This window comes from Canis lupus, chromosome 12, assembly GCF_048164855.1.
Source record: "Canis lupus baileyi chromosome 12, mCanLup2.hap1, whole genome shotgun sequence".
Lineage (NCBI taxonomy): Eukaryota > Metazoa > Chordata > Mammalia > Carnivora > Canidae > Canis > Canis lupus.
Genome location: NC_132849.1, coordinates 59,497,620 through 59,523,577, shown reverse-complemented (window position 1 = coordinate 59,523,577; position 25,958 = coordinate 59,497,620). Strand labels below are relative to the sequence as shown.

The 25,958-nt window shown below is 47.7% G+C and overlaps 2 long non-coding RNA genes across 33 annotated transcripts in view; one reads left to right on the top strand and one right to left on the bottom strand.

Annotated features, from left to right (window-relative positions):
- LOC140601793 (uncharacterized) overlaps positions 1–25,958 on the bottom strand; it is a 277,650-nt gene that overhangs the window by 112,687 nt on the left and 139,005 nt on the right. For 11 of the 32 annotated variants that reach the window (XR_012004870.1, XR_012004878.1, XR_012004885.1 and 8 more), the window contains 2 exons: positions 9,794–9,873; positions 7,183–7,271 (listed from right to left, as the gene is read on the bottom strand). The exons of 5 other annotated variants lie outside the window; for them this stretch is intronic. This is a non-coding gene — a long non-coding RNA (uncharacterized lncRNA). Of the gene's footprint in view, positions 1–7,182; positions 7,272–9,793; positions 13,355–14,083; positions 14,575–25,958 lie in introns of those variants that run through there. 16 more of the 32 variants (XR_012004863.1, XR_012004871.1, XR_012004872.1 and 13 more) reach the window with 9 other exon arrangements.
- LOC140601794 (uncharacterized) lies at positions 4,309–8,628 on the top strand. Its single transcript, XR_012004895.1, has 3 exons — positions 4,309–5,585; positions 6,190–6,346; positions 6,617–8,628. It is a non-coding gene; the product is annotated as an uncharacterized lncRNA (long non-coding RNA).

Sequence of the window (25,958 nt, the reverse complement as noted above, 5' to 3'; positions counted from 1 at the left end):
TTGGTATCCAAAATAAAAAGAACTTCCACAACTCAACACCAAAAAAAAAAAAAAAAAAATCCAAAAATGGGCGGAAGACATGAACAGACCTTTCTCTAAAGAAGACCAACTTATGATCAACAGACACATGAAAAGATGCTTAACATTAGCAATCATCAAGGAAATGCAAATCAAAACCACAATGAGATACTACCTCACACCTGTCAGAATGACTAAAATCAAAAACACAAGAAACAGCAAGTGTTGGCAAGGATGTGGAGAAAGAAAGAACCTTCATGCACCATTGGTAGTAATGCAAACTGGTGCAGTCACTGTGGAGAACAGCATGGAGGTTCCTCAAAAAAATTAAAAATAGAACTACCATACAATCCAGTATTTCTACTATGGGGTATTTATCCGAAGAGTACAAAAACACTAAATCAAAAAGATACATGCACCCCTATGTTTATTGCAGCATTATCTACAATAGCCAAATTATGAAAGCAACCCAAGTGTTCATTGACAGATGAATAGATAAAGATGTGGTATATATATATAAATGGAATATTACTTGGCTATAAAAACGAACAAAATCTCACCATTTGCAACAACGCGGATGGACCTAGAGGATATAATGTGAAGTGAAATGTTAGAGAAAGATAAATCTATATGATTTCACTCTCATGTGAACAAAGAAAAAGATCAACTACAGAGAACACACTGATGGTCACCAGAGGGAAGTTGGGCGGGGCGAGGGGGATGAGTGAAATAAGTGAAGGGGATTAAAGAATACCCTTATCGTGAAAGCACTGAGTGATGTATGGAATTCTTGAATCACTGTACTGTACACATGAAACTAATATAACACTGTATGTTAATTATACTAGCATTTCAAATTTTTTTTGATTAAAAACATAAATCAGCATTAGACATATCAAAAGAAAAAAAACAAATGATCATCTCTGTATATGGTTAAGGGGCATTTGATATGAGTTAACATCCATTTTTAATACATATTTGGAAATATAGGAAAAGAGAGAGGATTCATCTGTATGATGTAAGAATACAACATTATAAGAAGAATGTCAATTAAGTATGTGTGTATGTAGATTGAATGTGTATCAACCGCAAAATTAGCATCATGTTTAATAGAGACAAACCGGTAGCTTCCAATTCAGTCAAGAAAAAGATAGCAGAGCCCATTGGCACAACTGTGACCTTGTGCTAATGGTACTAGTCCATCCAACTTGATAAGAGAAGACATGAAGTATAAAAATTAAAGAGAGGAATTCAAATTATGTGACCTCTAAGTTGGAGAATACAGGGAGTCTGGGATCCCTGGGTGGCTCAGCAGTTAAGGGTCTGCCTTCAGCTCAGGGCATGATCCTGGAGTCCCGGGATCGAGTCCCACTTCGGGCTCCCTGCGTGGAGCCTGCTTCTCCCTCTGCCTGTGTCTCTGCCTCTCTCTCTCTCTTTATTTATTCTCATGAATAAATAAATAAAATATATTTTTAAAAAATACAGGGAATCATTGAAAAACTATCACAAGCAACGGTATAATTTAGAATGATGTCCAGATGCAACTTTTATAGAGAGAAATTGATTGCTTTCAGAAGCAATATAAAAAGCAACTATAAGTGACTATACGAGTTTGACAAGACTCGATATTCTACTACAGACCAAGTGCATATTGGACTCCCGCAATCTTAAGTAAAATTAGCAAAATGCTGAACTATTTAGACGTAGTAAGTTACCCAAATACTCTACGTAGACACGTAAGCATCTATTGCACACAGCGTTTCTCCAGAAGGTTGTGGAAGAAGCATCTAACTCTGCTGGCCTCTGAGGGAGGGAGTTCAGTGGCTACGAATGGGAAGAGGAGGGGAGCCCACGTTCCACTGCATTCTCTTCGTCGTTTTGAACGTTGTCTCAGATGCATGCAAGAACTACCCAAAATATAAACTAAATCTGTTTTACTCCGTATGAAGGGAAGCGGGCTCGCTGGCAGCGTTTCTCATTTCATGGTTAGTTCCTATGGACTCTTCTCTTTGGAAACTGCTCCTAACATTCTAAGTCTCAAAACTCACATCTCAGTCACTCGAAAAACAGAAACGTCACAGCCGTTCTGGCTCTTCTCTTGCAATAACATTTAAAGTCGTTTTCAACTGAAAGCACGCTGCCCTATGTCCTACGTTGTTTCTAGCCACGAAGCGCATGAGCATCACTATATTGTGCTTGTCTGGTCCGCTGAACAGAGTCTGGCCTTTTTTTTTTTTTTAAGATTTTTTTTAAATTTATTTATTCATGATAGACACAAAGAGAGAGAGAGGCAGAGACACAGGCAGAGGGAGGAGCAGGCTCCATGCAGGGAGCCTGAGGTGGGACTTGATCCTGGGTCTCCAGGATCACGGCCTGGGCTGAAGTTGGCACTAAACCACTGAGCCACCCAGGCTGCCCAGCATCTGGCCTTCTTGAGAGTGGAGGGGGGGTGGTGTGCACGTCCACCCAGCACATCTGCCCGGACTCCAGCTTGGGCACTTACCAGCTGGTACCGCTGAGCAAACTCGTAACCTGCCTCAATTTCCCCATATGTAGGAGGAAGAGATCGGTTTCCCCCTCAGGGGCACATGGCTGGTGGTGGCGAGGTGCTGCTCGGATGCTCGGTCAGATTTGGGGCCCAGTTCAATTCTTTGGAGAAACCAGCAGCCGAGGGAGAAGAAGGCCGTGGCCTCCGTGGAGCGCCCGAGCATTCGGGCCCCCATTCCCTGCTCATAGGTTCTCCGTGTGGGACCCTCCGCACACAGAAAAGCCAGAAACCTATGCTCTACCTCTGAGCCTGGCCCAGAGGAAAGCCACAGCTCACGGACTTCTCATATTTTAAAGTTCTCACTCTCAAAAATAAAAACCACCGGCTTCTTCCATTGGGGCCCTGGAGAAGCCAGATCACTTAGCAAAATAAGAGGCCGCCTTAGAGGAACCCGACTGATTTATGGGGGGGGCGGGGGGGATAGGCTATGACAATGCAGAGTAAAGTTTCTGAGACACGGACAATCTCATCCTTCTCTCCGGGATAGCCATAAAAGATAGTTAGATTTTCTTCTACTCCTACTAATTCTGCAGTGTTCAAAGAAGGAAACGAAGGAAATAAAAACATTGGAGACATTTATTGATTCTTCTACAAACACAGACTGGGGTCCTGTGCTGGGTGACAGTGGGGATTGATGGGAACCCGGGGAGCATCACCAGAGGCTATGCTTGAGCCCAGCGCCAACCCCGACATACCAAATGGTCAAGACTTAAGAATAATGAGGGTTTGATTTTGCATCATGTTTGTGTTTTGGAAAAGGGACTTGGCCCAGATACGGTCCTTGGAAACCCTGGTATCCGTCCACAGAGCTGAAACACCTGTCCCACCTCCTCGGCCACAGGACACATCCCTCAAAGGTGAATGAAAGCTCTCGTCCCCACACCCCCTTCCCATCCTCCAGCACCTTCCTCGGTGGCTGGAGCCGAGCTGCTGTCCTCTGCCTTGGGACCCTGAGGGATCTTCTCTGTAGCCCCGCAAGTGTCTATCACAACAGCCCTCCATCAGGAGAGACCCCGAGGCCCCGGAGGGCAGGGACTGCCCTGGCCTCAGTCCCACATTCTCAACATCCAGGGTCACACCCTCCATAAACGGTTGTTAAAGTAACAGATGAGCCGTCCCAGAAACTTTCGGGGTTCCCCTTTACCCAACTCAGCCTCAAGCCGCCTCCAGGATTTGTACCGCCTGGTGTGTTGGTCTAAGCTGGGATCCACCGAGCGCCACTCACAGGTCGCCTGGCACCGTGGTTCTTCCTGCCAACAATGATCTAGAAAGTACTGACCACCTGTATGTCGTCCTCGGGCCACATCACCCTCTCATCGATGCATATCGTGCTTCAAAATATCATTCATTAGAAGCAGAACATTTATATTCAACGAAAAGATGGTCTGTTAAAACCAAGTATAAAAATGTCCCGGGTCAGCCAGGTCTCCAGCAATGGTATGCAGATGAAATTCTTTGTCATGAACTTTACTGTCAGTGAACATTCAGGAATTCCCTTCTGTCCTTGAAAGAATGAACTTCAAAGTCAACCCGAAACCCCAAGGTGAAAACATATGCAAATATACAAAAATGGGTTCGCCCTGACTGGGAAAGACATCGCCAAACCAGAGAGAGCAGCCCCTGATATTTGGACACTTTGAGACTTGAGACTTTCACAAGAAATAGGCAGGGGATTCTATGGTGCTGGTCTGTCTCAGGGATTCTAGAACCATCCTGTTTGTGGTTCTCTAGATTCTTTGCATGTCTTCCCTCTGCGTGGGGTGGTTTTTTTCTTTTTCTTTTTCTTTTTTTTTTTTTTGGCCACTTTTCTACTCTCTTGATCATTTCAATACCAACAGGAGAGTAGGAGAGGCAAGAAGAGATGCTATCATAATCCCCCTGTTTTTTCTAGTGGTATTTATAAGAGGCTTTAGGGGAAAGAGCTGCATATACCACAGCTGAAATCAGGGCTTTGAATACCCCCCTCCCCTCTTCCTCTCCTCTCTCCTCTCTCCTCTCTCCTCTCCTCCTCTCCCCTCTCCTCTCCTCTCCTCTCCCCTCTCCTCCTCTCTTTTCTCTCCTCTCTCTCCCCTCTCCTCTCCTCTCTCCTCCTTCCCTCTCTTCTCCTCTCCCTTCTCCCCTCTCCACAGACATTCAATTCAAGGCAACGACTATAGCCACCATCTATTATTTCCCAAACAAGAGTGTTAGGCATTTTGAGAACTACGAGAGGACTAAGGGTCTGAGCCCTGCTCTCAGCGGGGGTTCTCATCTCTTGAGGGGTGCGAGCTCTGCATACGTGAAACAATTATGAACCCTGAAGGTGGTAAGTCGTTAGCCAACGTTCCAATAAGTAGAAGGAACGTATTCTAGAAACCCTGTTCTCCAGCCATGTCACCTTCCTCAGCCCCGGCTACAGCAGTCTGACAAGCAGCCCATAGTTTTGTCCCCCCCCCCCGCCCCGTGACATACTTAGCTGGCACCAGGAGTGGCAATTGCACGAGGTGCCAAAGTGGAGGTGCAGATGAGCACCCCCCCACCGTGTTTTACTGGCAGAGATGCTCTGAGGGCCCGAGAGTCCAGCTGCCGAAGGAACGACCTTGCTTTCGGGCTCCGAAGCCCTGCTCCCTGGGGGCCCGTCAGGCGGAGTTCTCTACCACAGTGGGTGACCCTTGTCGGCCCTCTGTGACAGTCTCCGGTGACCCCCAGGCGCTGGGAGAGACAGCAAGAACTAGAAAACCAGTTTCGCGGAGGCACGCAGGCGGTGTTTTTGGACAATCCCGTATGATGATAGCAACCTCGTGTATGGGGAGGGCCTCGGGGTCTCTCTTGTGTCTCTTCGGAATCAGAAAACCTTGATTGTCACCACGGTGACAAATGACGCCCTGTGACGTGTGCGTGTGTGGAGAAGGCTTGCAACCACAGGACCCCCTTGCCCCTTGGGGACACACAATCCGCTGTAGTTAACGAGCTTCGGAGGCATCTGAAAGACCAGCTCCTCGCGAGACAGTGAAGGGAGCGTTTCCTCCACTCCTTGGAGGTTCGCTTTCTTTCAGTTGACAAAGCCAAGCCATCCTCCCTGCAACCTGGAGGCCCCCAGAGGTCTGGCCTCTGCCCACCAGCCACCACCCGCCCCCGCCCCCCCCCCGCCCCGCAAAGAACTCCACTCAGAGGCTCTTCGTTCAAAGAGTGGAAAAACTTTGGTCCAGCTTGAAACCTAATTCTAGGATACGCGTAGATTAGAACACAGTCCTGTTTTCCCTCGTTCTCTGTGCGTGTAATTTCATTTCCTGCACTGAAACTAATACGTAAAACAAAGCAGTTCGATTTATAGCGGGCCTCCTGCAGCTGGTCCCGGGCCCTCCAGGCGCCCACACTCACTTTTTACAAATGATGCAGACCAACCACCTCCCGTCAGAGGCAACCTGATGCTTCTCAGCTTCCAGCACCTTCCTCTGCTCCTCACTCCCGAAGGGACTTCAGGTCCAGTTTGGCAAACACTCAGCTTGTGTTCTGTTTTGTTTTTATTTTTTAAACTAAGGAATCTCAAAATGAAGACCTATGGCTTTGCCCCCCCACCCCAGGTCTTTGCTGGCTTGTAGAAATCCAGCTGGACCACTCATCCCCTCCCTGTGTCCTTGTAGGTACAGTTCCTCCGAGTTTCTTACCTGCGACTTGGATGGGGACAGAAGTCGCCTAGGCAAAGGCCGGGAGCACCCGGGCAGGCGGCTGTCTCGTTTGGAAAGGGAAGCTGGTTGATACCCACAGAGGTTTCCCATAAAGTGTCCTATTGGGACCCAGGTGAGGGAGGCTCAACGGCACTCATTTCCTGGGCCTCTTGCTTCTGTCCAGCATCTGCGGAGTCTGGGGGGCCCAGCGGAAGTGTGGCAGGAGGTGAGGACTCAAGGTGAGGCCCGAGAGAGCCACAATGCGGGCCGCCCTCGCCAGACCCTCTCTGGCTGGAGGATGCGGCGTCAGGAGAGAAAGGGGTGACAACATGTTCTTAGAGCCAAGGGTGGTGACAGCGGGTCCCTGAGCCCAGATCCAAGAGCTTATTTATTTTTCCAGAAGACATGAGATGTTCCGTGTCCCAGTGCGGTACCCACAGCTGAGCTGGTGTTGTGACTTCCAGGACACACCACCTGTTTATGGCAGTCCCTGCTGCTCACCTGTCTCGGTTATGAAAACGAGGAGGCCCTGCCCCCCAGGAGTGAAGGAAACAGGGGCCTCCTGCCCCATCTGCCACCACTGAGCCACGTCGCCTAGGCAAGCCACCAAAACTCTTTGAACCTCACTTTGTTCTCAAGTAAAATGAGGCATACAGGTTACGTGCTAACTCCCTCCTAAACTCTAAAGTTAAATTATCCTAGGACTTATATAGTCAGGGGAAAATGGATGTTTCTGAGAGCAGGGCTTCCCAGAGAATGCTCCAGAAGGCCAGAGGAGGAGTCCCTGCTCAGAAACATGTGGGGAGTGCTAGGTTTACTGATGTAGGACTTCTCGGAACCTTTCTTGAGTATCCTTTTTTGATTATCTTTATTTATTTATTTTATAGGATCTTTTAACTTACAACATATGACGTGCTCCTTGTAAATAGAAAACTTATAGGTTTATAAAATAAATATCGATAATCTCACCTTCTCTTCTCCAGACCCATCCCAGTGGTAGCAGACACAAGGTTTTGTAGGCCTGTGCATCCTTGGAAAGCTGTTCTAGATCATGACTCCTGAGGAGGAGGATAGAGCAAGAATGTGTCTCAGACGGACCCTTTTTCACTGAACACCTCACAGGCCTCTGCCTGGTGGGAACACTGTTCTGTTCTACATACTGAGGGAAATCTTGAACCAGAGTGCAGAACAGCTCTTGACTGAGTAGAATTCTTTTACCAAAATGATAAGGAGCCTACACAGGTCAGAGGCCACAGATGTACCACTATTCAGTGTCCAGGTCACAGGATGTTTTCACTCTCGATAAGATTTCGGAGAATCTCTTTAATCACCTACAAACCTTAAGTAGCTTCTCTGCAGGAGGCTTCCAGAACCCCATTAGGGTTCCTGCCAGCTTGGGCTGATACCTCACCTGTGTGTCCCCAGAGTCATCATGAGGATGGTGAAGATGAGGTGACCCTAAATCATCCCTGCCCCCCAGAAAAGGCTGGCATAGGATGACACTATTACCTGTATGACCCTGGTTCCAGCAAGAGCCCAGTTGAACTTGTAGATGAATAAAATGAGACAAAAGGTGACACTGTAATAATCTAAGACCCAACACCTGGATCAGGTCATGGTCTGATCCCGTGTTCTGCCTCATATGTACCAAATACGTTTTCACGGACACTGTTTTATTTAATCCGCATAAAAACGACTTTGTGAATTCAGCAGTATTATCCCCATATTGCTGAGTTCACGTCTGCAAGGAATGCAAAACCTTGACTCAGTAACCTTCTGACTGGAAGCCAAGTGGTCTTTTCCTTGTAATCACAGTGGTCTCTCTAATTTTTTTCCTTCAAGTTCCACAGCCTAGTCCTTAGGGACTGAGGGAATGAGCATGATGGAGTGCAGAGGTGACCGGATGCAGGTGGCACCCCTGGGATCTGGTCCAGATTGCAGAGTAACTGTGTGGCTTGGGGCCTAAATGATCTCTAATGGGTTCCCTCTATCAACTTTCTTCTTCACATCGTCTGTTTGACCAGCAGTAACAACAAAACCCCTTACAATAAAATCCAGGTAAAAGCAGTTTTTAAGCAATGTCTAGGACTGTATTTAACCCAAACTATAAAACACCTGCCCTGGCCCATCCTTCTGAAGACTCACAAGTCGTGTCGTCCACACTTGGACTTGCATGACTTGTGAAGTTCAAATGGCTTTCAAAATGCACTCAACTCTGCGTAGTGAAACCAAGGTTGGGAAGGACACATGGAGAAAATTCTCAATATCCAAGGTTAAGCTGACAGATTGTTTGTATCAAAGCAGCACACAGGGCTCCATTCCAGAATAGCACAAACTCTGCATTCCGGTATATTGTCCAATTGGTGTAAACCAGGTGAAATTACACACCAAGACCCTTTATAAACTTCAATGCAATGAAAGCCTTGTCCATTTTCTAACACCGCGCCACGCAAACGCCATGGGAAGGGTGTCTAAAGTAGCAGCAGGTGAGGGCACATTTTACAAACTTTACACGATGACTCTCCCCATTAGCAATATGTTCGTCTTTCTTTACTGCTCATTTTCATGTTTAATAGTTTGCTTTGATTCATTTTTATGGCTAGAAAGGAAGATTTTAAGTAAACGGTTTTCTAAAGTCAAACTACTCCACAAACTTTTTAATGACTTCTAAATTTATCTCACCTGATTTTCTAGTAATTTAAAGATTCTAAAATTAATGTGCTTCCTGAGAAGACTTTTTCTCTTCCTGGGGGAGCAAAAAAAAAAGTCATAGTTGTGTAAAAGAGAGTCTATCGGTTTAACGATTAGCAAAAGAAAATAGGCCAAGTTCAAGAACACTTGAATGAAGTTCCAGCCTGTTTTTTTTTTCTTGAAGATTTATTTATTTACTTGAGAGAGAGAGGGCTTGCACATGGGCACAGGGTCAAAGGGACAGGGAGAGAGAGAAAGACAGAAGCAGACTCCTCCCTGAGTGGGGAGCCTGACTCTGGGCTCAATTCCATGACCCTGAGATCATGACCTGAGCCGCTATCAAGAATCAGATGCTTAACTGACTGAGCCACCCAGGCGCCCCAGTTGCAGCCTGTTTTGATAGAACATTGTTTATTCCATTTTCCACTAATAATAGCAATTATTATTCTAGAAATGCAAATTGTGTTGTGTGGTGATGCAATTGATTATTGCTCTGTGGATTTCGACCAGTTTTGCATCTATTTGTTAATTCACTTCGATGTTCCTGATTGCCGCTGTGTATGTATGTGCTGAATTCTATTTTGAGCTGGTTATAACATCGTATTGGCTCCCTCATTAATTAATGAGATAAATAAAATCTTTGATAGGCATTCATTTGCATTCATCTAATGGTTATGGGCCTGAAGGTTCTAAGTACTTTGTAAAAAATTAATCTTTAACATAGGCCCGCTTATTAATATTGGAAATTCAAAAGTCATTTTTTTAAAAATATTCCAAAAAAATTTTTTTTTAATTTTCCTCCAAACTTTGAAGAATTTGCTCTTAGGAAAAGGAATTACCTAAATATTAGAAACTAGTTTTGAAGCATTAGAAAGATGGGTTAACTTACCAACAAATAACTTGCGAGGCTTTCTGATACTGAAGAGTTTGTAGAGAGATTAGGTGTCCACAGCCCAGAGATCATGAGCTCTGTATGAAAACCATTATCAGTGTGGTTTTGAATAGGTTGCAACTGAATATCAAAAATATTTCCTACCCACCCAACCCCCCATTATTCACCACAGACACACACATCCTTCTTTGTGTGTGATACAAATCCACTTCAGAAAACATCTTTGTTCAATGATGCTTCACTTGAGGGTCTCTTTTGGAACCTAATGGACATTTTGTGTTTGAACAAAAGCAAACACCTCCTTCCACTTGGTATGAAGAACTGGCCACTAAAGACAGCCTAAGAGACACAGGGAAAAATCCCAAAGCCTTTTGAGGAAGAAACAAGAGAGTCAGACGTTCAAAATTAAGTCAGGAAGAACAATGGTAACCCTGACCCAAGGACTGTAAGAGAAGATATCAAGAGTCCCAAAGCAGAATTCACCTAGCAAGTCATTGGGAGTCTATTTGTTGACTGGGGCTCAATATGAGGTCTAAGCCTTGTTGGGGAGGATCGTTCTGGCGTAGCCTGTGCTGGTAACTCCTCAGAGCACAGCGCCCAGGCACTGTGTCCTGTTCCAGGGAAAATCTGGCTAAGTCTACCCTTGTGAACTAGAACTGTACCCCGAGTGGACCATCACCCCAGCCTGTATAGGGTGGAGAACATAGGACATAACACATAATGGACAAGCGTCAATAGGGCTCTGAAGCAGGGATACCAGGTGATAGTAAGGGACAGGTGCAATAGTGGGGATTGAGCAACTCTCCAATTCCTTCTATGGCTACATTTAGAAGCATAATTAGCTGAACATCTTTGGACTAAGTTATCCCTTCTTCCAAATTTACACACATTTTGGAGGATACCCTCAAGAGGCAGGTCCCACAAGGGCATGTGCATGTGCAATAAATTGCCTGGAAACTTGAAAGTGGTATCACCACAGTTACACCTGAAGTGGTTGAAGCAGGTCACACAAGTCACACTGGTTTTTCTCTAGTCAAATTCTACATTATGTTCTAACTGGACCTCAGAACAGATCATTTAAAAATCAATTAAAAAAAACAGAAGTTAAATACTTTTAAGTGCTTTCAGCTGCTTTAAGTTCAATTTCTGAAAATTAGAGAGGAAGACAAACCATGAGAGACTCTAAACTCTGGGAAACAAACAAAGGGTTGCAGAAGGTGGGAGGGATGGGGTGACTAGGTAACAGGTACTAAGTAGGGCACTTGACGGACTGAACACTGGGTGTTATACTATATGTTGGCAAATTGAATTTAAATAAAAAATTTGGGGAAAAAAGTCCAGTTTCTGCCCTTATGAAGGATAAGGGAACGAGGGAGGCAGTTGTTATTGTCTGTGTTTTGATTTACCTCTGGGGATGCAGCAGTCCAAACCCACCAGATGAGGCATTCCTGGACTCCGGTTTTTAGACACAGGCTACATTCTGGTAATAAGACCAGAACTCAGGGCAGTTCTACCGGTGACCACAGAATGTGGGGCAAAAAAAAATGCAAGGTTGGGAAAACTATAGTTGAAGATATCTTTGCTTCTAACACCGATAGATCTTACTAACTAAGATAAGGTTACAAACGAAGGCTTTTGAGTCCTATAAAGAAAAGTCCAAAATAAGCCCACATCAAGCCAGCCCTTCAGATAGGTGAGTAGAGTCCCAAGTCAGAAGCCCCAAAATAAACACTGGGGGTACCACTGCAGTTTTCACTTCCACAAGACCTACAGTTGCACTTCCACCGTAGCCTTTGTGGTTACAGAAAGGGACCCAAGGTGGGCGGGCTGTTGGTCAAGGTTCTCCATCCTCCTGCCCCACCTGCAAACAGAGTCAGGTTAGCAGAGGAACTTCAAGTATAGACCTCACCCAGAATGAAACTGGCTTAACACAAGACATTCTTATTGGTATCCCACCCATTGCACGAAGACTCAGAGCCCCTCTCAGGATCAAAGTCCCTCGTGTTTCCCTGTGTGTTTTCCTGATGGCCAGCTATCTTCAATCTGTGTAAAACAGAAAGGATTAGGGGGAGCTAGGTAGTTTGCTCAAGCTTTTCATGTTTTCTTTAATACCAAAAAGATCTAGACTTCTCGAGGACGAGCACTCAGGTCTGGATAATCTGTAATAATGAGAACAAGTCAGATGTCATCCATTAAAACTCTTCCATAGGTTTCCATCCAGAGGAAAGGAAAACCAGGCTATTTTTAGCATTTTGATCTGTCCTAGATCTATCCAAACAGCTATTTGGATAGGCTTCTGTTGGAAAGCAGCAGATATAAGCTCTTAATCACAAGAAATGTCCTTGACAGAGAAAGGTCATAATTGGAACTGAACGGGAAGAGAGAGCACAGGACAAAAAGAGAGTTCAGGAATAAGAGAAAGGCAGCAAGAAACGAATTACTTCCCGTTAGTCAATCATGGAAATCCCACCTTGGCTCGCAGTGAAGGAAAGTCCTTGTCGTACTATAAATAGGAACTGAGCCATCAGAAAATGCACAATTTGACCCCGTCACATCCTCAAATTTTAACCAGCAGTCTGTATCCCAAACTTTCCACCAGTCACGGAAAAAAAAAAAAAAGTGATATAAAATTTATTCTTCTAAATCTGAGCTTCAGTTACAAGATTCTTCAAATTGAAAGAAAGAAAGTGTTGCACAACAGGAGATTCTCAACCCCATCTGGAGGAGGAGAGGGGACCGCTGGGTGTATTAATGACTTTGAAACTCTTGGGTCAAGTGTCACGAGCACCGAATCACTCCTCTATCCCCGCCTGCCTGCCTGCCTTCTGCTCTGACTGGCTGATGCTCTAGTAGGAGAGGGACATCCAGGACAAACAGCTCTATGAAACCGTGGGGAGTGATGCCAGCCCCCGAGCCAGTCTGATAAGGCATCCCCACCCCCGGCTCCTGCAAGGGGGCAGAAACTGCCGAAGTAGTGGAAACTGTAAATAGTATTGAACTCCTATTTTTTTCTAATTAAGAAAAAAAATGTAATGATTCCCTCCTGAAGCCTAAGTAGAACATTGAACAGAGTGTGCTTGGGGACATAGAAAAGGCTCAGGGACATGGGCTGGATTCATACTTAGTGGGGAGGGGGAGGGCGCTGCCCTTGTTCATGGGCATGAGAACAAACTAAATGTCGAGCATTTACCTGCAAAAGAGGGATGGCCTTATAAATTGCCCTTTTCCAAGTGAGAAAAGGACTCTGAGTGAGGCTAAGTTGCAGTGAGGGACACATATCCAGTCAACGATGGACACGGACAGAGAAGCCGGGCCTCTCGGCCGCGAGACAAGGTGCCTGTGCAGATGTTTAACACTTAAGGAGGGATGCAATGCAGTGGGCCGGCTGAACCAGCGAATTCCAGGGGAAGCGGATGGAGCGTGCAGAGAGTGCCCAGCTGGTTCAGGAAACGGGGGTTACAGGTCATAGGATGTCCTATGGATGTCCAGGACACTGAGGGCGACACTGAGGTTAAGGTAGCTTGCATGCACCACACATTACTTCCTCGCTCCAGACATCTGGAAGAGGTGAAGTACAAGGAAAGGGTTGGCATTTCTTTCTAGAGAACACGGCGGTCTTGGTCTTCAAGGCTTGCAAAGAGCAGGACAAGATCCCGGCCACCTCGTAGAGTCAGAGGTCCCCTGACGTGTGCCACCCATGAAACCTGACCAGAACCCCTGAGGCCTGGAGGTAGTCCCACAGCGGAGAGTCAGGGCAGAGCTAGAAAGAGACGGCGTGGACGTAAACACAACAACTGGTCTTACGGGCCAGCCTCCCAATAAAGAGCCCTTGGTCTTGCCTCAAAGGGCCAAGAAATGGTAAATCCACTATGAGCTCTCAAGGTTGAAAAAGTGTCCCGTCTAGCCAAAGCAATCAAATACTTTTTATGCAGCAGACAGAAAGTCCTAGAGAGAGAGAGGGGTTGTCCTGAGCTAGCCCCTGGGAGGTCCTCTGCTACTCCTAGGAGGGACAAGGGCCCAGGCCAAACACCACTTGCAATCTCATTACACCTCCCTAAAAACCAGCCAGTGTTCCTTCGGCCTGTGGCCTCCCTTCCCAGGGTGGGCCCTCTGCTCGGCACACACACTCTCCCAGCCCTTCACCCCGACCCCCACCCCGATCCTCACCCCACAGTGCATACTCTGGGAGGCCCACTCCCTCAAGGGGTCCCCCTGAGGGTCACAGCCTGCGAGGGAAACTGCTTAGGGATATCTCAATGCCCCGGACAGTCAGAAATCACTTCTTACCTTAGGCAAATTCCTATAAGAAAATCTCTTTTTAGAATCAAAGAAGCACAAGATTTTAGAGCTGCAAAGCCCTTGCGGTTGTCCTGTGTAGTTCCTTCCCATCTCGAGCCATGCTGTAAGGAGGTAAGTACTCCTGAAGAAGAAATAATAAAATCCTACTCAGGAGGAGGGCAGGCAAATATGCTCAGGGAAAGGATTCCTTTGACTAATGCCTACGAGGCAAAAAGCGAGGCGTACTCAGTCGGAATATGCCATGTATTTCAGTCAGGATGAGCCAGTCTCCAAATGCTGACTACCCCCTGCCGTCCTGCTGGGGGGTGCAGGACAGTGGTAGGCTGCCCCGCCTCGAGCAAATTCTTGGAAGCTGGAAGTCCTCAGGAGACAAAGAAGCAAATGGCCCGTGGAGACCTGGTGTTCCAGAACTGAGTGTATTCCTTGCTAATGGAAACACTGGGTGCCCAGAACTCAATTAGATGCAACCTAATTCTTTCAGGCTCACCGAGGGGTCCAGCTCCAGGGCCAGGTCTGGGGGAACAGATCCAGAGCGTTCCTGTCCAGGAGGCCCAGAGCCCAGTGCACCGGTAGCGGCCACCAGCTCAGACAACCTGGGGGCCCCGGGACAGGCCCACCCGCCTGGCTCTCCTCGCCTCTACCTGCCCACTGGGCTCACTCTGTTGGTCCATCATCCTTCATCCACTCTGCCCTGCCTTGGGGCACACACCCTGGGATGCAGGCTGGGGGGCTTCTGTACACAGCCACCAGGGCACTCTTGGTGGTCTCCGTCCTTAGCAAGCGAAGGTGTGCATTGGCGATGGTTCTCGGGAGGGACAGCATGGGGGAGGCCCGACGGGAGGACTCAGCAGCCACCCGGGTGGGGGGCAAGAGGAAGGACACAGCACACAGCCCCCACGACCCAGGTGTCCGGTCTAGGACATGGGACAGAGTGTCCGACACCCTTGAGGAAGACTCTGGAGGCTCGGGCTGGAGGAGACATTCATGAAATAAAATGTGAGCGTGATAGAATCGGAAACAAGTTAGAGCTGAAGCATCCGTAAACCCACTATTAAGAGGAACTGGTTCCTTCTCGAATGATCATCCTTGCCTGTAAGCGTAGGTACACGCCCCAGGGTGTAAGTGCTTCATGATGCTTCAGGTACACGCCCCAGGGTGTAAGTGCTTCATGATGCTTCTGGAGCAAGGGCATCAAAATAGCTTAGAAGGTGTATTTTAAGAAGAAAAAAAAAGGTTGATTTTTGTTTGTTTCTTTAGTACTAACAGGGAAGAGCACTCTCTCCCCCTGAAAGGAAAAATACATAAAAGAAGAAAGAAATGCTTCCACAGCACAGAGGCTGCGTCGCGAGCCCCCCAAAGCTGGCTTCCTCCTTGACACTGACTTGGGGGGGGTCAATCCTAAAGTGGGGCACTTTATAACCTGATGAAATGAAAGTCGTTATTGAAACCCCTTCCCAGCATTTGCTGTTGCATCTTCCATGTCGGAAAGTCTGGGTGGGGACATCTGGGGGGCTCAGCGGTTCAGCGTTTGCCTTTGGCTCAGGGCGTGATCCCGGGGTCCTGGGATCGAGCCCCGCATCGGGCTCCCTGCATGGAGCCTGCTTCTCCCTCTGCCTGTGTCTCTGCCTCTCTCTGTGTGTCTCATGAATAAATAAAATTTAGGGAAAAAAAGGAAAGACAGTCTGGGTGGAAGGAGGCAACCAGCCAGACCTGGGTTCAAATCCTGTGCCTGCCGCGTGACACACTTGCTCTTCTTGTTCCTGGGTAACCGCTCCAGGCCGGGGCCCGGGAGCCCCTTGGGTGAAGGGTGACTGCGCCCATGAGCAGGGTCACCCGCAGAAGCTCCCGGCAGGAGCCATTTTTCGGAGCCAGACATAGATGGCTCCCTTCCCCTCCGCAGGCCCAGGCTCCGACCGCAGGCTCCCCTGTGGGTTTCTAGCTTGTCAGTGAGGTTTGGGAGAAGCCGTGAGGCCAGCGGGCGGGGAGAAGGAAGTCGAGCGCGGCGAGGAAGTTGAGGCAGGGATGCGGGCCGGGGGCGGGCCTCGGTCAGACCCCCTCCGCAGGCTCTCAGATCTAGACTGGAGGCTGCACGCTCTGCCCGCCGGGGCCGCTGGCCTTTAGACTCGGGTTGAGTTACACCACGGGCTTGACCGGGGGGCCGATCGGGGGACTCCATCATTGCTTGAACCAGTTCCCTTTATATCTATCCATATACGCACAGCCTTTTGGTTCTGTTTCTCTTGGAAACCCTAACGCACCCATCAGGAGACTCATGGTCTAGATGAGCCCATGAGGGGGTTTCCACCATCCTGGGGAGAATGAGGACAACTCCTTGCACGCCACCTGAAGAACTCTGCCCTCAGTGGCCCGTAGCTGCTAAGAGGAGGCCTGTAAAAACGAGCCCTTCCCCTTTATCATTTCCTTTATGGTTCTGGGTCATAACCTTGTAGCAGATCTTCTGGCCGATTCTCCACGTTCTCCGTACAGAATGCTCAGCGTCTGTAACACGATGAGGCCAAATCAACACAGAAATTGAGCTGCGAGCTTTGTGAAACAAAAGAACGGCCCTCTTCGACTCATTTAGAGAAAAAGAAAGCCGAGAAAATCTGTGGTTCCTCTTCCAAGGGCCCAGGAGTCCTATTTTGTGAGCTTGTCCAACCCGAACGGACTAGAGCTCCTGTTTCGGCGTGAATAGCTTCTCCTGGAGAAAGGAGTCCTCCCCAGCCTGTCGGGCAGTGGGCTCTTTCTTTTCTTTTCTTTTCTTTTTTTCTTTTTTAATTTTTTATTTAATTTTTTATTTTTAGTGGGCTCTTTCTCGCAGCATCCCATCAGAGCTGATTAGCACAGTTTTCATAATAGTTCATTTAGGGTAAAAAAAATAGTAAGCAAATGTTCCTGTAAAACTGTGCAGTACAGCAGGAAATTAAAAAGCCCTCTGTTCTGGCACAGAGGAGGGCTGGGAGGAGGGAGCTCTGAATTCTAGAAACCCAGTCGTCCTGGGCTGCCTCTTAGGCTGGTGTCCGCACATTAATGTTCTGCAGTGGTACAGAGTATATGAGCAACCACAGGACTTTTATTGTCTGCTTCCCTAATCTGTCCTCTTATAAGGTAAAAAGAAGTTACAGCGTCTCTATAAAACTATTTGGTTTTAACTAGGTTGTTAAATTTGTTTGCTGAAGTCAGCTATAAGGCGTCAAGAATTTCAATAGCACAGGGTGTCGGAGATAAATACTGCCGTCGGTGTGTGGTGCTGGATGAGATTTATTTTGCGAACTTTGCCAACCCCAAAAGGGAGATTATATGTTTTGGGAGATAGGGCACCATCCTGTTAGCAATGTTCATTTCGATTTTTTTAACACCAAAAGGCATTAAGTGTCTTCATAAATATTAACAAAAGTTTGTTTTAAAGCATAAGCCCCAAAGTGGGGGGGGGGGGGGGTCAGCTGGCAGATTTTGTCCCCTAGGTGTGGATTGTGACTTCTTTTTCTTGTAGGACATAAATTGTCTGCTTTCGTGCTTCCTAAAGAATTAGAAAACCTTTAGAAAACCCATCCAAGTTTTTAATTTTGTTTCCACAGTACCTGCGTATTGGATGTCAACTATGCTATTCTGATAGGAAATCAATTATCTTTTCCCCTCCTGTGGCTTCTATTTTTGACATCATAGCCATTCCAAGGATGCCAAACCCTTCCAGCAATCTGTTTACAAAATTTAGAAAACAAATATGAGCTCATCAAATTCATTTCTAAAAAAAAAATTATTTTATTTCAACTTAACCAGAGGCAATTTTGCCCACCACTCCCTCATCCCCACTCCCCGAAGAAATGTGAAAATGCCACTTTTTATTGTCACTCCTGGTGTTGCATGGATGAAGGCCAGAGATGCTTCTAGATAGCCTGCAATGCACACAACAGCCCTCACAACCAGGAATCATCCTGCCCAGAGTGTCAGCAGTGCCAAGGGTGAAAAAAATCTGATATACCAATTATAAACTCTCCTTCTTATAGAAAATAAGAGAAATAGTTCTCTGTACTCGTGTACCTTGAACGTACCAGTGCTCTGCTGAGATTATCTCATTTCATTCGGCCTCTGTCAGAGTCTCTTCTGACACGACCTGAAGGTTGTTTTCTACAAAATCCCAGTGTGATCAAAAATCGCCAACAACCTCAATCTCTCAAAGTCCAACCCAAAATGTTCCTTCCTCATCTCACCTCACCCCACAGGAGCCTTCAGCACTGCCTACCATGTTCCCACCCCAGAAACCCCCTCTTGTTCTGTCTAAATGCTACCTCTCCAGCCTCACCTTCCCTGCTGCCTTCTCTGACCTTCCCCAAGCCACTCGCTGCTAGAGCTCCTCAAGGCCCAACTCCAGATCCACCTCCTCTCCTGCTGGACCCTTTCCCTGGGAAAGCTCAGCCACACTCAGCTCCAACCACCTCCCAGCATGGACACCTCAGAACGCATGACTCAGCCCAAAGCTCTCTGCATTTCACATCCGTCTCACTGCCTGGCTGTCCTCTCCTTAGGACACGTCCAAGGCAACTCAGACACCTGAAATGTAACCCGAATCCATGGCCTCCCTCCTAATCCTTGTCCCCTCCCAGCACCCTTGGCTGCCTCAGGGAATGGCTACCATTTATCTGGGTGGAGCCCACAGGCCATTCTTTACGCTTCACTCTTTCCAATGGCTTCTGACCAAACCATTGCCAAACCCTGCAGTTGACATCCACAATATGTTCAGATCCACCCACTTCTTTCCAATCTCCATACCATTTCCTTGCACAAATTACCACTGTGTCCCACCTGGATGGCTGCTGCTGATGCCCGCTAGCTTTCCTGCATCCACTCGGTTCACTGACCTGCAATCCCAGGGATCCAGCCAAGCACACATCAAGTCGTGATCATCATCCTCACATCAACCTGCCCACACACTCACACACGTGCACTTGTGTACACACACACCCTTTGAAGCCCTTCACTAGCTTTCTAGTGCTCTTAAGATAAAGCACAACCTCTGAACTTGGCACACAAGACTCTACATGTTCTGGTTCCTACGATTGACTCTCTGACCTCCAAACACACTGGCCTTGCTGTTCCTCCCACTTGCCTTAGTCCCTCTGACCACAGGGCCTTCACCCATGCTGCTCACTCGTTCGCACCACCCCCTCATCAGCCCTCACTCATCCCTTAGATCACAGCCCAATATCATTTCTCCAGGAAGCTTTCTTGCTCTCTCTGACCTGTAGTATCCTCTTAGAGCACCATGACCCCACCCACTCAAGCACTTCACCAACCATCTTCCATGTATTATCTATATCATTGTTTGGCTCTCCTCTGCAGGCAAACTGAGGCCTTAGAGACGCTAACTAACTTGACCAAGGTCAATGAGTAGATGCAGGTGCTGTCCTACCCCAGGCGCAGCCACCACCACCGTTCTCTTAACAACCAGTTGTCCTTGCAGTAGAAGCACAGTGAATACCCAGACTCGTTTCATCTGAATACCACCTAAATGACGATGAGACAAATCTTTTCAATGGAACAAAGGAATACATGAATGACTTACACTCTCCATTTGCTCCTTCTGATACTTGATCTACTCTTACACTTTTCAAATTTAAGAACCACCTCTCTAGGGAGAAACACACCCACTTTTACAATTTTTCTCCCAACGGAGAGGTGAGCCACTGCTTTCCAGCACTGCATCATTTATTGCATGCTCTCCCCTCTCCAGTCAGCAGCGAGGAGGGCTGTTCTGAGCCAGGCCTCTCTGCAGTGTTCCGCATTTGTTTGGAGGCAAAGCCTCCAGCCTTTTAGCGCAGACGTGACTCTCATTTAGGATTGGCATGACTATCACGAAGGCCTTCTGTTGTGTCAGTTTTCGGGGGAGAAATGCTTTTAAAATAAGCCTTAGAGTATCCTTTAATAAAAGAGTAATTGGCAGCCAGTAATTGCGCAATACCTGGGAACACCAAGAGAATCACAGCGAAGCCAAGTTGCTTCCACAATGGAAAAGTATAAAATCCTGGAAATATATATTTAGTAAAGAAATGGGATGAAAAGGAAACACCGTTCTTAAAATAGAGCACATAGGAAAGTTCATCAAAGACAAGATGCTCAAGAAAATGTACATTTTATGGTTTCAATAGGGAAGGTAGTATGTGTCAACTATCCAGAGACCTACCCATAACCAGACAACAGTTCATTACAAAGTGGTGAGTTAATAAATAGGTAGCTTTGTTCTAATTTTCCACCTCTAAATTTAGATTTACTGCAGTACACGGCTCCACGTCTTAAAATGCATGCCAGAGAGCCTTTCTTAAATTCTAAGTTGACTTTATTCATTTTTTTCTGTGCTTCAAAATGTGAGATATTTTGCATAGCCCACAAATTACAGTTACCTGCTCCGCGGGGAATTGGCCTCAAATTATTTGTCTCTGGGACCCCAATTGGATCACATTTAATTGCTTTTAAAAGAAGGCAGAAAGTGATGCTAAGCTGTGCTTGCATCTCAGCGTTACCAGATGACCGGCTTCAGGAGCAGGGCTGACAGGTCTCAACATTAGCACTTGGATGAAATTCTCGGGCTCTGCAGAGTGGGAATTAGCAGATTCTCGGAAAATAGATGCTCCACTTAAGCCCTTTGTCACCCTGGCTGCTCATAGGACTTCCTCCTCTCTCCTTTTCTTCCTCCTTCCTCACAGAAGGAAACTAGACATAGAGTCTTTCAAGCAGAGGCATCCAGACCATCCACAGGCTCACCTCTGCCCCTTAGCAGCAGAGATGTAGGCTTACCTCATTCCCTCATCATAGCACCCACCCAAATGCAGCTCCCAGAACCATGCCTGTCACAGTCCACCAGCCACGGACACTTCCCCCAACCCCAAATGCACCTGGAGTCTGCCCTGGTGATCATTTGTTGGGCCATCTCCTCCCTATACCAGGCTCCCCCCTCATCCCTCTCTCCCCGGGTTCATGCCTCAACAATCTCATGACTGTGGCCCCTCTTGCCTTACACAGACTTTGGGGTTTGATGTAGCTGATAACACCATAGAACCAGAATCAGGGCCCACTATTCCAAGATCGTAAGAGGCAGAAGTCACCAAAATCACCTTCATTTCTTGGGAAGTTCATTCTCTACCCATAAGCCTCCCTTCCTTCCTTATCCAACTGCCAACCAGGGAAACCGAGCTTGTGGGAAGCGGGTGGCTGGTTTCCTGGGGCCCTGGCTGAAGGAGGAGGTGTCGTCAACCCACAGGGTGCAGAACTGGAAGGCAGAGTGAAACTGGAAGTCCCATGCACCAAAGAGTACCTAGTTAGGCCAGGAGGGAACACTGAGACCAGGAGGCCTGATACAGACTTGAGTTGAAGGGAGCCAAGCAGAGATGAGCAGAGGGGCTGATTGGGAATAAGGGGGGGGGGGGGAGCTGGTAAATGATGGGCCCTCTGGGATCCTCCTAAAATCGAGGCCCCTTGCCTGCCCTCCCAGCAAAAACCCCACTATGTGCATCTGTGCATTTGGGCCTGTAGATCCTGGAGCGCCTGCACCCTGTATGTGGGCCTCCCACCGTCTCCCTGCAGTGCGGCTCCAAATGCAGTAGCCCCTGGCTGCCCATGGGCCAGAATACAGGCCTGCCCTCCAACAGGGCACTTTGCTGCCCCCACTCACAGAATGCCATCACTCCCGTGGAAAAGAATGTGCTGGTCAAGTGCATGCAGAGGAAGGACGGGATGGTCTTTCACATCTACAGTCATCACCACTTTGACTCCAGGTCTCCAGCAGTGAGCTGTCCATTGCTGGGTGGCCAGGGCAGCACTTTGGGAGCTGCAGTGTCTGTGAGGACAGAGGTGACCTCAGCCCCCACCAGGGTGCTGGAGCGGTCCCTGTAATGACTGCAGACTCACCTTAACCAGGGCTTTTCTCTTCATTTGTGATTCTTGCCAGCTTGTTTCAATGTTTTCAGACAGCATTTAGAGAAAGCTTAACTCATTAGAGCAGATCTTCTCTCCCCTGCCCTCTCCACCCAGACTCCTGGGCATGTGCCAACTGGCAACCATAAATCACAGCCTTACCCAGTCAGTGCCTTTTACCCTCCCAGATCTGTGCACCTTCCTTCACCCATCCACAAGGTTCGTGGCACGGTTGCCTGTAGACTCCTTGATAATCAGTGTCCTCTGAAATATGCAGCCTCTCTTTTTGAGTCGGCAAATAAAATCCCAGACATCCACGGAAGACAGACATCCAGGGTCCCTGCTCCAGATCTACTGGTTGGAAACCTGATGTCAACATCCCTTCCTAACAGAAACTCTGCTCTACCCATTGGCTCAGATGTCATCCACTTGGCATAAACGGAGAGAAATAAAATGATCAGTGACTGTTGACTTGACATTTGGGCATCTAGTGCGAAACACCGTGTGCCCTTCCCAACCCCGAGACCAACCCTGGCGTGGCCACTTTGGGAACAAACTCAATCACTGTAATCTTCCCCCCAATCCCCAGGGATGGAAAATGAGAGGGCAAAAGCTCTTGAGGAGTAACCAAGAGGGGATATAACTATCACCCCAACAATTCAAAGAGAAATGGCCTGGGTGTCTCTTTTCAATGAAACACTCCAGAAGCGTAAGGATGTTCATAGTGCTGGAAAACTACCTCACACTGTGCTTAGGTTCTCCTTAAATTAAAACCACAGTTCGACCAATAATGTCTAAAACCAGACCTAGGAGAAACTATAAAAGGAGATCCTCTCTCCCCAAAATCCCCACAATAGAAATCCACCCTACAGTCATTGCAGTCATTATTCTAAGGCCACATCTATTCTCCCATCTGATTGTGCTTGTTTGCTCATTTCCTCTTTCTTTTCCCACTTCTTGGTCCTTTTTAAGTATTCCCGTCTTTTGCTTTCAATCTTCACCCTCTCTGCTCTCTGATATGACAAGTAGCATCAGCGGGCCAGGCCATCAAGACACATACGTGCCTTTTCCCCTTCGGGGTCCGCAAAATAGTGTCTTGGATTAGGAGTCAATTAGTTTTAAGCCTGTGTCTGAGCCAAAATATTTGCAAAGAATGGCCCCAGTTTCTGAAGCTGTCCTATAAGGGGGTCTGTCCACCATCCTTCCAGGCTGCGAGCCGCAGTCTGCTGTGTCACGAGGGGCTCTGGACAGTCCTAAGCCCTCTCCCATGGCTCTGACACACAGTCGGCTCCCTCTCTGGCCCCAGCCCAAGCTCGTGTCCCTTCAGGCTCCAGACTCCAGGCTACATTCTGGCCATACTTCAGCCACATTCTGGGACCATCCTATAGCCAGCTTCATGCTGTCACCGGTCCCCTGCTAGATGATTCACCTGTACTCATCCTCCTGTCTCCCCCTGGAGTCACTGCCTCTCCTGCGGCAGCCTGCTGGCTCACAGGAAGTCTTCTGCCTCATTTCCCCAAATCCAATGATGCACTGAAAGCACTTCTCAGGCCTCCAGACGGGAGCTTTTTGATGAACTACCAAGTCTGCTACCTCCCAATGTAACCAAAGTGAACTTCCCAGCCTCTACCTGAACCACCCAAACGTCCAATCTGATTTACATGGTTTACGTTACATACAGATCCACCAATGATAACAATTCAGGTGACCAGAAAAGGTGAAGTGGAGTCAAAGTTCAATGGATATAACCCTAAAAATCAAGAAGGATTTAAAGTGGAAAGCTTTCTCCCTCTACACACCTAATACACACACATGGGACTGCAAAGAAAATGAGGCCCCTCATCCTGTGCTCAGTGATGGCCAGGTTATCTTCAATCAGCCCCATCAGTTAGTTAATGTGAACATTTGAGGAGCTTTTCAAAGGGTATGAACTGAACTCCCAACAAATCCCAGGACAGGCTCTCAGAAGTCAGCATGGTCCCCCGCTGCAGGATGCCATCATAAAAGAAGTCACCTAAAACCAATCTGCCACATATAAATTAATTTAAAACCGAATGGGCTAGTTTTACATTTTGAAGATAATAAGATTAGCTCAAAGGAACTAAGACAGAAAACCAGCATCAAGCCTAATTGGAAAAAAAAGCTTAAAAAAAATGTAACCATGAGAGCGTTGAGTCATATTTATATCTAAGACAATCTCAAGGCCCTGGGGAAAGTTCTAGCGTGGTCTTATGAGGGAGGTCACATAATTCACTTCTACAAAGCAATCAATTGAATCCGGCCTGATGGTGAGGAGCGTCACTGGGCTGAGTTCAAAACACAGTCACGTGGAGTAGAAGACACTGCCTTTCCCTTGGTGGCGATGGTGCGCTCTATCACAACTGCGTCTAGCCAACCAGAGATTACGGCAGAGAGAGGAGATGCGCTGGGTGGCTTCCGACTTGGGCTGCCCAGGGAGGCGTCAGTACATGTGTTACTTGGGCACCGGAGTCTCATATTCAGAGGGTCTTCCTGCTCTGAGAGCCCAAACATCCATGTCTTAGGCCCAGAGAGCAAAACCTACAATGAAGATGATGCAAAAGGAGCCAAACAGACTATTATCACCATGATGCCCAGTGAAAGGCAGAGAGCCCACGCTCACCAAACCCTGGTGTCTCACATGAGACCTCCGAGGTCCCTCTCATGATCATACTCCGGTGTGGTTAGCAACGATAGAAAGCACAACTTGGGGTTCTCTTGAGAATTCTAAAATTCCCATAGCAGCTCCACTCTTCTGTCCTGCTGGCATTCGGGGAAACACTTGTCAAATCCATATTGGAGCCAAAAATGCCTTTTCTCCTATTATCCAGTGAAAATTCCATGAGCAAAAAAATTCTTGCATTGTGTCCAGTAGAAATACGTATATTTCTACTGAAAATATTACCCCAATGAGCTTACTTGAGATGTTTGTGTTGGAAATAAGTAACAGAAACACAGGCATTCTCTCTCCTTCCCTCTCCCCTTTCCCACCATCCTCCACTCTTTATTAAGAGAGCGGGAGTTTGTAACCTGGCATAAGATCCACAATGACAAATGCGACTGCTCTCCCCTCGGTCACAGGGAGCCTCTTTGATGCCATCCCACATCTGCAACACAGCCGTTTCCTGCCCCCCCCCCCCCCCCCCCCCGTGCATCATCTCTCTTTAAGGAATAGCTTAGAAGGCTCCGACTTGCAACTGTGGCAAAGGCTCTTGGCACCGGCTCTTTGCAGACTCTGGCCCAACTGGCTGAAGCAAGTCTTTGCTCATTTACCAGCCAGCTCAGGTCTCAGCTGCCGTTTTCAGCTTTGATCAGAGCTGAAGCCCATATCGCTGTGGTGTCATGTGTGAGTCTGGGTCTGGGAAGACCAGGAGGAAGCACAGAGGGGACGTGGAGCAAGGCTGGGCCACCTGCTCCCCGGTTAGGATGGGATGAAAGGGTGCAGCTGACTGCCCCGGGGAGAATGGGGTGTGCCAAGGGGGCGAACCGGGGAGAATCAGAGAGGGCTTTCCGGGGGGACTGGCGTTCCACCCCACCTGGCCACCGCTTACGGAGTTACAAGTCCTGGACTTGGCCGTCAGAGGGGAGAACAGGAGCCCAGCCCTCGAGAATTAGAGCCTGGGGAGGGCCCAGACACACAGGACAGCTAATTCTAATATATGTCAGGCTAAAGAAGGCACAGATGGGGAAGCCATAAAGAACCCAGGGAACACACAGAGAGAACACAAAGAAGTATCAGGGTAGCCTTCAAGGGTAGTTCAGTTGCCCAATCACCCATAAAAGGGAAAGGGGATGATGAGAAGCTTCCAGAACCTTTTCTCCCTTCATTCGAATCCCATTATGGAGCACCCAGTAATACTGATATTACTGTGCCTACTACATGCAGGGCACACAAATAAATAAGGAAGAGCGTCTTTCTCTGGGACATTGAGATAGA